The sequence below is a fragment of the Lycium barbarum genome, chromosome 1 (genome assembly GCF_019175385.1).
Source record: "Lycium barbarum isolate Lr01 chromosome 1, ASM1917538v2, whole genome shotgun sequence".
Taxonomy (NCBI): Eukaryota; Viridiplantae; Streptophyta; class Magnoliopsida; order Solanales; family Solanaceae; genus Lycium; species Lycium barbarum.
Window position 1 is genome coordinate 111,925,031 of NC_083337.1, and position 11,986 is coordinate 111,937,016.

The 11,986-nt window shown below is 39.0% G+C and overlaps 2 long non-coding RNA genes across 2 annotated transcripts; both read right to left on the reverse strand.

Annotated features, from left to right (window-relative positions):
* Positions 1–200: 200 nt before the first annotated feature.
* Positions 201–2,196, reverse strand: LOC132637039 (uncharacterized). Its single transcript, XR_009581526.1, has 2 exons — positions 1,611–2,196; positions 201–675 (listed from the first exon to the last, which is right to left on the reverse strand). It is a non-coding gene; the product is annotated as an uncharacterized LOC132637039 (long non-coding RNA).
* A 5,939-nt stretch (positions 2,197–8,135) lies between these two features.
* LOC132637045 (uncharacterized) lies at positions 8,136–11,317 on the reverse strand. Its single transcript, XR_009581528.1, has 2 exons — positions 8,765–11,317; positions 8,136–8,610 (listed from the first exon to the last, which is right to left on the reverse strand). It is a non-coding gene; the product is annotated as an uncharacterized LOC132637045 (long non-coding RNA).
* Between the last annotated feature and the right edge of the window lie 669 nt (positions 11,318–11,986).

Below are 11,986 nucleotides of genomic sequence, written 5' to 3' on the forward strand. Positions count from 1 at the left end.
GGGTCAAACTGAGGCGGCGGACACGGATCACAGACTTTAGGCTCCCTAGAGCCATCTACGAAAGTTTCAGAGAGTTTCGGACACAACAGCAAAAGTTATGTCACGACCCAGCCCCGTGGGCCGCGACTGGTGCCCTACTTGGACACCCAAACAGACATACAAACTAAATCATCATTTTTAAACAGAGTTGAGAACGAATATTATCTTGCGCGATTGCGCGTACAAAACATTATATCAGAATCAGAAGAGGCGGCGGAATATACATCGCCGAACATATGCACATATATCAAAAAGCCGGCAAGGCTATCAAATATGTCAAAAGCCGACAAGGCTGTCAAATGGCACAACGGCCCAAAACGCATATACAAATGCACGCCGACAAGGCTGCCACAAACATATACAAAATGCACGCCGACGAGGCTGCCATAACGAATAGAGTCATGCAAACACATCCGTACAGAAGTAGGCACACACACCCACAAATACGTCTACAGACCTCTAAACAGACAAACCGAATCATATGGCGGGACAGGGCCCCGCCGTGCCCCTGAACAAATACATATATACATGGCGAACGAATATATACCAAAATGTGTGCTCTGAAATGAGAAGAGCACTCCAAACAGCAGAATAGGGTGTCCTAAATGGGTAGATCACCAAACTGTGCGTCTGTACCTGCGGGCATGAAACGCAGCCCCCGAAGAAAGGGGGTCAGTACGAAATATGTACTAAGTATGCAAAGCAGAATATACAGAAAGCAAATCTGAGACATAAACGAAATGGAAGTACCAAACATAAGTGCAAATCCAACATATCAAAATTTGCTTACTTTCAAAAATATGTAAGTAATGCATAGGGTACAGAAGAATATGGTCGCCCACCCGTCGATGGCGCCATAACACAGCATAACACCAGAAAGTTTCAAATCTCCGTATCACCGTCACATATCACATCACAACATAACGCCATACACAGCATAACACCAAATATAGGTGGAACCCGACCCTCTTTTGCGAGTAGCTCGGTGAACCATAAACACAGCATAACTCCGGAGTATATCAAAATGCGCACGACAACAGAACCGGCCCGGGACTCGGCGAAAGGAATAACAGAATGCACGAGTAGAGTCGTGAGTAGTCATATGCATAAAATCATTATCATAAATTCAAACATAAGTAAAATGATCATATTTGAAATCGGAATAATAATCATACCAAATTCTTTCAAAGATTCTCTGAATTACATAAAGGAAAGTCGCGGGACCCACGGACGGGTATTTACCCAAGTCGGGCCCGCCTATGAAAAACATACGTATCATACATAATGCAAACTTTTATAAAAATATTGGAGTAATCCGAGCATTTATGTGAAATGTATGGCATTCAGAAATTTCGAAGTTCTTTAAAGTGAAACCTTTTTGCGCAAAGTTTGGAAAGCGATTATTTCAAATACATAAAGGTTCATATTTCATCAAATCATACATAAGAGTGCCAAGGAACATATATAGATCATATCATGCTCGGATTTCGGATTTGGAATTTCCTTAAGGCTCTAATCTAGCCTATGTAAAACTAAGACATGCCAAAAAGAAGGGAGGTTGCTTTACATACCTCGTACGCACTCCAAGATGGCCAATATAAAGTAAATTCCAATCTACGCCTCGGGCTCCCCAAGGTCTACAAATATGCCAACGAATATCCAATATTAAACATAGGCACTTAAGCCATTTATTCCAACTAACATTAAATTCTACAGAAAATTCGGCAGCATTTCCCCTATAAATAGGCCATCCCGAGAATTTAACTCGCTCAAAATCAACAACAACAACCACAATAACCAACCTAGCAACATCGATAATCAATTCGAAAGGCAAAATAATAATAGTAGCTCTCTTTTACACCATTCGACAACTTTCCAATTATTCAATTCAATGGCTTACTTTCAAGCCACAATATCGTTCGTACATTCGATTATTAACCCAAACCCATACTAACAACATTCAAGAACATTCTAAAAAATTCACATAATTTTTCCAACAATCCACAATTTCTCCAAATTTTTGGCCGAAAACAGCCCCTACCCGTGAGCAGCCCACTGGGCACACTTCCGACTTTCAATTCATGTTTTGTATCACAATTCACAATATAACGATACCATTTTCATAAAATATACAAATTACATCAACGCACAATAACCCTCAAATCAACCCGTACAATCTCAACATCAATCTTAAGTCATTAAATGCTCAATTCCAAACTAAAATTCGTAACGACGACACGAAAGCGCTTAAGCGATAATAATGCGATATTCGGCATAATCTATGACTCACATTCATTCACACTACACATATTCATATGTTAATGGTTCTCATATATAAGGATTGCATTAAATGCACAAAGTTCTCCAAATCAGTCCGCAACGCTTACTATATCAATTCGGGACATTTAACTCTCATTTCCAACATACAAATCATCACAACAACCATTACGACGCTAAGCGATATTAATTCATTCTTTGCTACCATTTGGAGGCTATATACACGGCTACACTACACATATACATGTATCGATGATTTTTATTCTCTTCTCCACTCTACGACAATCAATATGCTACAAGCAATTAATTCGTCAACCCAATACCACACCACACACATATACTTCACACGGTCAACACACCCAACACAAGACCCAACTTCAACATTCCATATTTCATGATTTTTATCCATTTTAGCATACTACAATATGCATACAACATTTATAACTCCAAAAACAAGATTAGAACTCACCTTTATTCTTCAATCCACCAATAGGCTAGGGTTTGTAAATGGGAAAAATGAGTGGTTGAATGACCCAAACAATACTTCCACGCTACTTAGGGACCTCCAAATAGTGGGTTTATACCAAAGAAATAATTTTAGAGAGGCAAAAATGGGACTTGATTTTTCTTGGTTGTGGCCGAGAACCATGGGGGAGTGGAGGCTCTCCAAGTCTTGTTATTTTTCTCTAAGTGTAGAAGTGGGAAATGAGAAAGATGACTTAGTCTTTTTTTTTTTTTTTTGTATCCACAAATATCTCCCTTTGTTTATGGCCCACACATGTGTTGGACCAATTAAAATTGGCCACACAATGTGTGGGACCATTTCAAGTCCACACGGCCACCATGGCTTTTGGTGCAAGACTTTTAAATTCCAATTTTATGAATTGTGGTCCCAATTTTTCCTAAGTGTCCAATGCCATCAATTTCATATTCAACTTATGTCTCAAAATAAAATCAAATGGTCAAAAGTCCCGACGTCAAATCCCGGAATAGTCTTGGCCCTTAATTGTCATAGTTAATCCGGGTTGTCCCAATGTATAAAAATACGGTACGTAACATCCTCCCCCCCTTAGGAACATTTGTCCTCGAATGTTGGATTAATGCTACTAATCTTACTCAAATTCGGGGGAGTTTCTTTTATAGCCATCATATACAAATCGATCACAAATCAACATAATCAAACAAAGAATTTGGATTACCTGAAGGTGCCGAAAATAGGTGAGGATTTTTTTTTTTCATCATCTGCTCCTCAGCCTTCCAGGTTAATTCCTCGCGGTTATTATTATTCCGCCACAGTACTTTAACAGAAGCCACATCTTTATTCCGCAACTTTCTTACCTGACGATCCAATATGGCTATAGGTTGCTCTTCATAAAATAGCTCCTCGGTGACCTGTATATCGTTTGTAGGAAAAATTCTGGAAGGGTCACCAATATATTTACGAAGCATAGGAACATGGGATACCGGGTGTACCGCTCCCAAATCAGCTGGCAAATCCAATTCATAGGCCACCTTGCCTATTTTGCGAACAATCTGATAAGGCCCAATATATCTCGGACTGAGCTTTCCTTTCTTGCCAAATCTCATAACGCCTTTCATAGGTGACTCTTTCAGAAATACCCAATTGCTAATCTGGAACTCTAACGGTCGACGTCGTTTATCAGCATAAGATTTCTGTCGACTCGGGGCCGCTAATAGTCGCTCTCGAATCAGTTTCACTTTATCGACTGCTTGCTGGATCACATCTGGACCAATTAACTGAATCTCACTCACGTCAAACCAACCAATCGGAGATCTGCTTTTCCTGCCATACAAAGCCTCATATGGTGCCATCTGAATACTGGAGTGATAACGATTTTTATTATAAACAAATTCACTTAGCGACAATGATCACCCCAACAACCTCTAAAATCAATAACACAGGCCCATAGCATATCTTCCGGTATCTGAATAGCACACTCGGCCTGTCCGTCGGACTGAGGATGAAATATTGTGTTATGACCCATCTGAGTCTCCAGTCCTTCCTGGGACGATCTTCAGAAGTTAGCCGTAAACTGAGCACCTCAGTCGGTTATAATAGATATAGGAATCCCGTGAAGTCTTATTATCTCATTAATATACACTCTGTCATAACCTTCAGCCGAACAAGTAGTCCTGCCTGGAAGAAAATGGGCTGATTTCATTAATCTATCAACAATACTCCGAATAGAATCGTATCCGCGTTGAGTGCGCGGTAAGCCTATAATGAAGTTCATGCGAATCGTTCCTCGTTCCCAAACTGAAGTTTCTAATTCCTGAAGCAACCTGTCCGGCCCTTGATACTCGATCTTGACTTACTGACAATTTGGGCATTGGCCAGCGAACTCTGCAGTGTCCCTTTTTCATACCATCCCATCAGCATAAATATTTTAGATCATGATACATTTTTGTGGATTCAGAATGAACAGAATGTCGAACATTAAGTGCTTCGCCCATAATTGATCATCACAGCCCTGCAACGTCAGGTACACATAATCTGCCTCCGTATAATAATATCCTTTTCAGATGAAATTTCAAACTAAGTCTTTTCTTTATCAAAGGTCGTATCTTTGTACTGTACAAGTATAGGATCCTCAAACTGATGTTGTTTTACCTCTTCTATAATCGACGATTCAGCAACTTCTCGAACAAAATCCCAATATCTCCAGAATCGACCAAACGGACTCTAAGGCTAGCTAACTGATAAATTTCCACGAACCAATTCTTTCTCATCAAACTGTACATCAGTCAAACTACCCATGGACTTACGGCTAAGTGCATTAGCTACCACATTGGCTTTTACGGGATGATATAGAATATCGACATCATAATCTTTCAATAATTCAAGCCATTTATGCCGCAGATTTAGCTCCCTTTTGCTTAAAAATGTACTGGGGCTCTTATGGTCTGTATAAATACCAGCGTAGACCCCATGTAAGTAATGCCGCCACATTCTCAAAACATGAATCGCCGCGGATAATTCCAAATTATGTATGGGATAATTTCCTTCGTGCGATTTGAACTGCCGGGGAGCTTAGGCCATAACTTGACTGTGCTGCACTAATTCATAATCTATCCCAATACCAAAAGCACCATAATAAGTAACATACCCGGCTGGCCCTTCGGGAAGAGCTAGACTGGAGTTGAAATTAATTTTTCCTCCGGTACTGGAAACTACATTCACACGTACCGGTTCACTGAAATTTCACGGCCTTCTGAGTTAACTTCGTTAATAGTGCCGTAATAGAAGCAAAGTCCTTCACCACTTTTCTGTAATACCTGGCTAATCCCCAAAAACCGCGTATTTCGGTCTATGTCGAAGACCTAGGCCAACTTTTGATCGCTTCAATCTTCTTTGTGTCAATTGTTTCTATTTCTACTTATTTTACTTCACTTTCCTCCGCTCCCCCTCTTTTGGGGTTGTGCTTATACCGTATCCATGTTTTTCCTTTATAATCTATAACTTGATTACCTTCGTACGAGATATTAACAAAATTACGAAGTGATGAAATTCTCATTCATAAAGTACAAATCTTATCTAATAGCTGGCACTCGAATAATTTAATTAATATATCAATTTATCCTTTAATAATCATATCCTTCCTTCATACCCGTTCCTTATCCGTCGTTCTATTTTCTCGATAGTCAAATTACTTAATATTCGCATGATTCATCATTTCATGCCATAGGTTTTTTTTTTCTTTTGCTCTGCATTATTACATTCCAGTTCGTTTTTCGCAGGTAATTTCGTGCTTTGCCCGTCGACTCTTTTAGAAGCTCTGCTTAAGTACGTTTCTTACGGTTCACTTTTGCTAACACTTTGATCTCTTTACCTTCCACTCAATTATTCTCTTTTCCTTCCAAAATATCGTCGTATTAGCATCTTCCAATCTCAACCCATAGCAAAACCAATATTTGTTTATCTTGTAACATCTGTATCATACCTTTCACTTTGTCTCATAAATTCTATTCTGTTAATGTCTCCCATATATTATAACGCTGACTATTAAGGTTCACTAAGCGATCGACATAGTCATAAATGGGGAGTCCTATACATACATACATATATATATATATATATATATATCACTAGCATTTCTTTTACAAAGCGTCTTCAATCATCTGTTCAAACTCATTCTAATTTTGGAGCTGCGTTGCTCTTTCTCCCTTTTTCACTAATCTAATCCGTCTCAGCCCACGCGACCTTTATAAAGTTTCTAATCACTCCACATACTCTAATTTCCTTTTTGGTTACTCCAAATTTCCTATTTGTCTCTTATGTCCATATTTGCAAAATTTTTTGTACATTTCCCAGGGGGTCACCCATCCCAGAATTGCTCTGGCCCTGGCACGCTTAACCTTACAACTTTAATGCATTTAGACACGTTAAGGCCGGTATAATTGCATCAATTTCCCTGCACGACTTTTATCACGTAATTTAAGGCAAATCGGGGTCTTAACAACTTTCAAAACGTTCTCGTAGCGGGTCCCACCCCGATCTAGAGAGAATTCTTTTACTTTTCTGACTATATAGTCACCGTGTCGCCTCCTGTAAATCCTCAATATTTTTCTCCTCATGCATATACATATATAATTTTAAACAACCCACAAATTTAAGTTTTTATTCCACAAATTCCATCTCCAATTAGTCGATGAAGGCTGATAAAATATTACTGTAAGGCATTCTCCAACCACCAGCAAAAGAACACTAAAATCCGACGAACATCGCGAAATCCGTTGGTACTTAATTCACATAATTACCTCCATATTTATACATATGTATATATATATATTTTTTTTTTTTTTGAGTCGTAAGTGAATCATTCAATTCCCAACTGCCTGTTATACATTTAGTATTCTTCAAATGAATCGAAACTTAATCGTTGGACATTTTTGCCTTTCACATAAGCTTTTCTGAAGCAACATGTGGTTGGAACATATTCTGATTCATTTAGATAAATTACGAATTTGCTACTCATATATGCTTTCTCGGAATAAAATTTCCCAATCAAGGATAATGCTTCTTACGAATGCCATGGAGGGTACCTCTTAACTTTAATCCAACATAACAGATTCACCCTATCGGTATCGACTTTCAAAACATGTTAAGAACTTATATCTCATTTTCTCTCTTTATATTTCTGGCAAAATTTGGGAAGAGGTTCCTCTGTATTTCTTACTATCCCAAAACCTGTACACAGGAAATACCGACCATGCCTCACAGGGCCAACACATATACGTATTTATATATCATATCGTAGCCACACAGGGCTAACAATTGCAAACAAATGTACACAGATGTCGAGACTTACCTCACGTGCCCAACTCAAACGGCACCAGTGACATCTTCCTGTTTATTTTTCTTTTCAATCTTCAACTTTATATTTCCGTCATACTTCAAATAGCTTCCCCGACATACATCTTTCATACCATTTCTTACCTGTGTACGGTATAGCTTCCAATATCATCGGTCACTTTCTTACGTCGATACCGTCCTCAGCTGAAATTAAAGGTCAGCAGAAAAAGATTCATTTCCTACGGCTGGCTCTATCGCACGATCTAAGATTCAAAGAAAGGAAACATCCTAAATGCCCTGTAGCCTCCTGTTTATCGATGTGGTGCACAACACACTGATAAACAAGACTCTACTAGGCACGGCCTGTAGACATCCCAAGGACAAACCGCTCTGATACCACTTCTGTCACGACCCAGCCCCGTGGGCCGCGACTGGTGCCCTACTTGGACACCCAAACAGACATACAAACTAAATCATCATTTTTAAACAGAGTTGAGAACGAATATTATCTTGCGCGATTGCGCGTACAAAACATTATATCAGAATCAGAAGAGGCGGCGGAATATACATCGCCGAACATATGCACATATATCAAAAAGCCGGCAAGGCTATCAAATATGTCAAAAGCCGACAAGGCTGTCAAATGGCACAACGGCCCAAAACGCATATACAAATGCACGCCGACAAGGCTGCCACAAACATATACAAAATGCACGCCGACGAGGCTGCCATAACGAATAGAGTCATGCAAACACATCCGTACAGAAGTAGGCACACACACCCACAAATACGTCTACAGACCTCTAAACAGACAAACCGAATCATATGGCGGGACAGGGCCCCGCCGTGCCCCTGAACAAATACATATATACATGGCGAACGAATATATACCAAAATGTGTGCTCTGAAATGAGAAGAGCACTCCAAACAGCAGAATAGGGTGTCCTAAATGGGTAGATCACCAAACTGTGCGTCTGTACCTGCGGGCATGAAACGCAGCCCCCGAAGAAAGGGGGTCAGTACGAAATATGTACTAAGTATGCAAAGCAGAATATACAGAAAGCAAATCTGAGACATAAACGAAATGGAAGTACCAAACATAAGTGCAAATCCAACATATCAAAATTTGCTTACTTTCAAAAATATGTAAGTAATGCATAGGGTACAGAAGAATATGGTCGCCCACCCGTCGATGGCGCCATAACACAGCATAACACCAGAAAGTTTCAAATCTCCGTATCACCGTCACATATCACATCACAACATAACGCCATACACAGCATAACACCAAATATAGGTGGAACCCGACCCTCTTTTGCGAGTAGCTCGGTGAACCATAAACACAGCATAACTCCGGAGTATATCAAAATGCGCACGACAACAGAACCGGCCCGGGACTCGGCGAAAGGAATAACAGAATGCACGAGTAGAGTCGTGAGTAGTCATATGCATAAAATCATTATCATAAATTCAAACATAAGTAAAATGATCATATTTGAAATCGGAATAATAATCATACCAAATTCTTTCAAAGATTCTCTGAATTACATAAAGGAAAGTCGCGGGACCCACGGACGGGTATTTACCCAAGTCGGGCCCGCCTATGAAAAACATACGTATCATACATAATGCAAACTTTTATAAAAATATTGGAGTAATCCGAGCATTTATGTGAAATGTATGGCATTCAGAAATTTCGAAGTTCTTTAAAGTGAAACCTTTTTGCGCAAAGTTTGGAAAGCGATTATTTCAAATACATAAAGGTTCATATTTCATCAAATCATACATAAGAGTGCCAAGGAACATATATAGATCATATCATGCTCGGATTTCGGATTTGGAATTTCCTTAAGGCTCTAATCTAGCCTATGTAAAACTAAGACATGCCAAAAAGAAGGGAGGTTGCTTTACATACCTCGTGCGCACTCCAAGATGGCCAATATAAAGTAAATTCCAATCTACGCCTCGGGCTCCCCAAGGTCTACAAATATGCCAACGAATATCCAATATTAAACATAGGCACTTAAGCCATTTATTCCAACTAACATTAAATTCTACAGAAAATTCGGCAGCATTTCCCCTATAAATAGGCCATCCCGAGAATTTAACTCGCTCAAAATCAACAACAACAACCACAATAACCAACCTAGCAACATCGATAATCAATTCGAAAGGCAAAATAATAATAGTAGCTCTCTTTTACACCATTCGACAACTTTCCAATTATTCAATTCAATGGCTTACTTTCAAGCCACAATATCGTTCGTACATTCGATTATTAACCCAAACCCATACTAACAACATTCAAGAACATTCTAAAAAATTCACATAATTTTTCCAACAATCCACAATTTCTCCAAATTTTTGGCCGAAAACAGCCCCTACCCGTGAGCAGCCCACTGGGCACACTTCCGACTTTCAATTCATGTTTTGTATCACAATTCACAATATAACGATACCATTTTCATAAAATATACAAATTACATCAACGCACAATAACCCTCAAATCAGCCCGTACAATCTCAACATCAATCTTAAGTCATTAAATGCTCAATTCCAAACTAAAATTCGTAACGACGACACGAAAGCGCTTAAGCGATAATAATGCGATATTCGGCATAATCTATGACTCACATTCATTCACACTACACATATTCATATGTTAATGGTTCTCATATATAAGGATTGCATTAAATGCACAAAGTTCTCCAAATCAGTCCGCAACGCTTACTATATCAATTCGGGACATTTAACTCTCATTTCCAACATACAAATCATCACAACAACCATTACGACGCTAAGCGATATTAATTCATTCTTTGCTACCATTTGGAGGCTATATACACGGCTACACTACACATATACATGTATCGATGATTTTTATTCTCTTCTCCACTCTACGACAATCAATATGCTACAAGCAATTAATTCGTCAACCCAATACCACACCACACACATATACTTCACACGGTCAACACACCCAACACAAGACCCAACTTCAACATTCCATATTTCATGATTTTTATCCATTTTAGCATACTACAATATGCATACAACATTTATAACTCCAAAAACAAGATTAGAACTCACCTTTATTCTTCAATCCACCAATAGGCTAGGGTTTGTAAATGGGAAAAATGAGTGGTTGAATGACCCAAACAATACTTCCACGCTACTTAGGGACCTCCAAATAGTGGGTTTATACCAAAGAAATAATTTTAGAGAGGCAAAAATGGGACTTGATTTTTCTTGGTTGTGGCCGAGAACCATGGGGGAGTGGAGGCTCTCCAAGTCTTGTTATTTTTCTCTAAGTGTAGAAGTGGGAAATGAGAAAGATGACTTAGTCTTTTTTTTTTTTTTTTTGTATCCACAAATATCTCCCTTTGTTTATGGCCCACACATGTGTTGGACCAATTAAAATTGGCCACACAATGTGTGGGACCATTTCAAGTCCACACGGCCACCATGGCTTTTGGTGCAAGACTTTTAAATTCCAATTTTATGAATTGTGGTCCCAATTTTTCCTAAGTGTCCAATGCCATCAATTTCATATTCAACTTATGTCTCAAAATAAAATCAAATGGTCAAAAGTCCCGACGTCAAATCCCGGAATAGTCTTGGCCCTTAATTGTCATAGTTAATCCGGGTTGTCCCAATGTATAAAAATACGGTACGTAACAATGACGATTCGAACATTCTTTTGACCAAATGCCACAAAAGGGTTCAATTGCGCTGGATGAATAGTACCCAAACTTGAACCTAAATTTCCAAGAGCAGAGTTACCCCCGAGATTCCGATCTTAACCTAGTATGACTAGGACATGCCAAAAGAAGGATAGGTAGGCTTTACATACCTGGTTGGCGCCTTACGCTCGTCATATAGCAATTCCCGTTTCGCCCGAAAACTGCAAATGGTCACTTTTACCAGTTACTATTCATGAAAGTTAACATTTTTGTCTTTGGGCTAAACTTGGCTACCGAAATTTCGGCAGCACTTCCCCTATAAATCTAACACCCCCGAGACTTAGCTCGGCTCAAAATACAACAACAACAACAACCCAAACATCATTACACAATACAAACCACAATCAAACCACACTAGCTTCAAAATTTCACCTTAATGCATAAGTTGGTAATCCTATATTCAAACTTCACAATTCCAACTCATATCCACATTATTGTATTCATTCATTCAAGATTATTCCACTACATAACAAACAAGTTCCAAACCATATATAAAGTTTCCCAAAATCCATTACTTTCCCTATTTCATTCAAAACGCCAAAAGTTACGACGAACATTCTAACTTGCGTCGTTTCATTCCAAATTCATCAACATCAACTATAAATCATATTTA